Source organism: Nicotiana tabacum, chromosome 3 (assembly GCF_000715075.1).
Source record: "Nicotiana tabacum cultivar K326 chromosome 3, ASM71507v2, whole genome shotgun sequence".
Taxonomy (NCBI): domain Eukaryota; kingdom Viridiplantae; phylum Streptophyta; class Magnoliopsida; order Solanales; family Solanaceae; genus Nicotiana; species Nicotiana tabacum.
In genome coordinates this window covers 79,231,218-79,235,144 of record NC_134082.1, presented here as the reverse complement: position 1 = coordinate 79,235,144, position 3,927 = coordinate 79,231,218, and positions in this window count along the sequence as shown.

Below are 3,927 nucleotides of genomic sequence, written 5' to 3'. Positions count from 1 at the left end.
AACAATAATTTTGGAAAAACAAATTGAATTTTTTCTTGATTATATAAATGGAAACTTATTTTGGACCAAAATAAAAAGGCAAATTAGTCACTTATTTTGGACTGGAGGGAGTATTTTCTTAAGGGACGTATGAAAAGGTACATGATAGATAATTTGAGACAAAGGAGGTATTATTAATAAGAGGACTTTTTGACTACTATACCCTTGTTTATACTCTTTATTTCTATGTTTTTATGCTATATAGTCAATATTTTGTACTTTTTAAGAACATTTAATACTAAGGGCAAAATAAAAAAAGTAATTAATTATACCTTAATTTTCTAAAATGATATATAATTATTTTAGATCAATTATATTTAGTAACCAGAATAACTAATATAGACCAAAGAGAGTAATGATCCCTGCTTTGATTGTATATGCGGAACAGCATTACTAGTAATCAGAGGCGGCTCAAGATTATTAGAGGCCTAAAGCCAAACTCTTTTAAGAGGTCTTAAACTTTAAAATAATAAACTTCAAATTTAAATGAAAAATTAATAGTATGTTAGAACACTAGAACTTGATTCTAGAAGTCAATAACTTGATATAGGATAAATTCATTATTGCTGCAATGCTTAAAAAAATGAAAATGAAGCAATTTTAATTTATTCACGTTTTCTATTGATAAAAACTCATCGACACTGAGAGTTTGCACCTAACTAAATAATTAACCTTAAGAATCAACAAATCAAAGTGAAAATGTATATCATTCAACTACGGTTAAATGTAAAAAAAATATGTGTGCAAGAGATATCTTACATTTATTTTTACCGATTTTCATCCTTTTATCTTTTTATAGAATAGACAACTTAGTAATAGGGGGAAAAGAGAATATAAAATACAAGTTTTATTTTAAGAAAGAAAACGAAGAAGAATATTAATATGAGAGTGCAAATTAAGTATTAGTCATCATAAGTCACATTGGCTAAATAATAATCTCTATTCTTTTTAGAAAAATTTTATACTTTTTTACCATAAATATTCAAATATATTTTGGAAAAATTACCTTATTATTAACCTATTATTAATTTAAAAAATGGGGCCCTAAAAATTTTGGGGCCTAAACCCTTGCTTCATTGGCTTTACCCTCTGGCCGGCACCGCTAGTAATCTACTTTAACCATATAATAATAACACAAATGGCACACTATTAGTAATGATTAAATCCAAATTTATGGGGGAATTTCACATGGCATTTCGTTCCCAGCAGCCGTCGTTTTTGACTTTTTTTTTGTTTCTCGTCGGATGTCTGATTTCTGATCCGACTAATTTGGATTTGAATCATACACATAGATTTTATTAAAAAATAAATTTATTCTTATACTTCAAGATATTTGATTAAGCCCCATTTGGTCATACATTTTGGCAAGTTTTTTTCAAATTTTTTTTTAAAAATATTATTTGGCCATAGATTAGTGATCTGTTTTTGAAAAATTTCTGAAAATATTTTTCAAGTTTTCAAAATCTAGTTTACGGTAGATTTTGGGTGAAAATCAAGTTCCTACTCACAAAACTTTAAATTTTTTTCAAATAAAATACATGTCCAAATATAATTTCAACTTCCAAAAATTATTTTTCAAAATTACTTCAAAAATTATTTTTCAAAATTACTTCAAAAATTACTTTTTCAAATTTCAACTCAATATATGTCCAAACGCTAGCTAAAATTAAATGGATATACAATCCATATATCCCACCGGCCACCACAAATACAATCCTTGGAGGTCATCGTCTTTGACTCGCTAACTTCGATACGGCGTGCTGTACTCTTTCAAGTCTTCACGTGACAAAGTTTAATACGCCAAATAAATAAACTCTCTAGTAATACAAAATCGATGAACGCAAGGCTATTTTAATTTTCATCTATCGTACTAGTATTAGTATTCATAATTTCAGACACGTTCTTGTTTACTGCTATTATTACAGCTTTCGGCAGGCACCAATACCATGAAAAATTGCTTTTTTTTTTATAAAACTCTCGTGGCCAAATGGAGCTTTATGGATCTCAAAGATCTTCTTTTATCTTAAAATTCAAGTTATCTTTCCCTTTAGAGTGAAAAATTAATTAATTATAATAACTTCATAAACGTGGGTTTTGATTACTACTCACTAGTAGCAGAATATAAAAATCATATGCATCTATGATTTTGTCCATCATGTTTAATTTTGCTCCAATCTAGACACACTCTATATATATATATATATATATATATATATAAGAACGAGAAATTTTGAATATACCAGCCAGCTCATTCCTTGGCCTGAAAATTGTGATGACCTGGATCTATCACTTGCTTTTAATTGAATTTTGTATCGTCGAGGCCTTGAAATCCTCATTTAGAGTCGCTTCGATTTGCGTGCGCAGTCCGGACATATAGTCAGAAAGCTTAAATATGAAAATTTGTGAAAAATAATAAAAATTTGGTTATAAAATGAGTAAAATTGACTTCAGTCAACGTTTTGGATAAACGGACCCGGACCCGTGATTTGACGATCCCGGAGGGTCCGTAAGAAAATATGGGACTTGGACGTATGCCCGGAATCGAATTCCGAGGTTCCGAGCCCGAGAAATGAATTTTCAAAGAAAATTATTTTCTGAAATTGTTTAAGGAAACTTGGAATGAAATTTGATTAGAACATGTTAGCATCGGGCCCGTATTTTGGTTCTGACGCCCGGTACAGGTCTGATATATGATTTAAGATGTTTCTGTGAAATTTTATTAAAAACGGATGTCATATGACGTGATTCAGACTTAAATCGCAAAGTTGATGTTTAAAGAAGTTTTGATAAAATTTCATTGATCTCGAGATTTAATTTGATGTTCATGATGTTACCTTGATGATTTAATTACACGAATAAGTTCGTAGGATATTTTTGAGGTTTTGTGTGCACTTGGTTTGGAGTTCCGAGGGATCGGGTGAATTTCGGGTAGATTCTGGGATGTTTTATGCTTAAAATCAGAAGTTGCAGGCCTCTGAACCCGCTAGTGCGGTCAGCCTTGTGCGATGCGCGGTGTAGGGCTGTGCGGCCGCAGTCGACTTTGTGCGGTCCGCACAGGACACTGGACTGCAGTATCCTCAGGAAGGCTGTGCGACCGCAGTTCATTTTGTGCGGTCCGCACAGGGGGTCTGAGAGGGGTATAAATACACGGGTTTTCCAGTTATTTTCATTTTTCAAAACCCCATAAACATAAGAGGCGATTTTTCAAACAACCTTTCTTTTGCAAATCAATTGTAAGTCGTTTTTAACTAGTTTTCTAACATCTTTTAACATAATTTCAACTTCAAATCAATGATTTTCATAGGGGAATTTGGGTGTTTTGGGTAGAACCTAGGTTTTTCAAAAATTTGGGATTTGGACCTCGATTTGAGGTCCGATTTCAAAACAAATTACATGTTTGAGCTCGTGGGGGAATGTGTAATCGGGTTTTGGTTCGAACCTCGAGTTTTGATCATGTGGGCTCGGGGTGATTTTGACTTTTTGGGTAAAACTTTGGAGAACTCATTTTCATGCATTCAAATTGATTCATTTAGCGTTTATTGATGTAATTAAGTAACTTGTGGCTAGATACGAGCGAATTGGCTGAGGAATCAAGGGGTAAAACTATAATTGAAACTTGAGTTGTGTTCGAGGCATCGAGGTAAGTGTTTGGTCTAACCTTAGCTTGAGGGATTAAGAGTTTTGTTCTATTTACTATTTTTTTTTGTTGAGTACGACGTATAGGCATGGTGACGAGTATCTATGCGTTGGTGTCAAGCATGGCCGTGAGTCTTATCTTGTGATTTTCATGATTTCGTTGTATTATTCATGCCTTGGTGAAGATTTCTATCTGTTGTGTAAACTTGTGGGAAGAATTGTGACATATGAACATTGAGGAGCGTTGGCTCC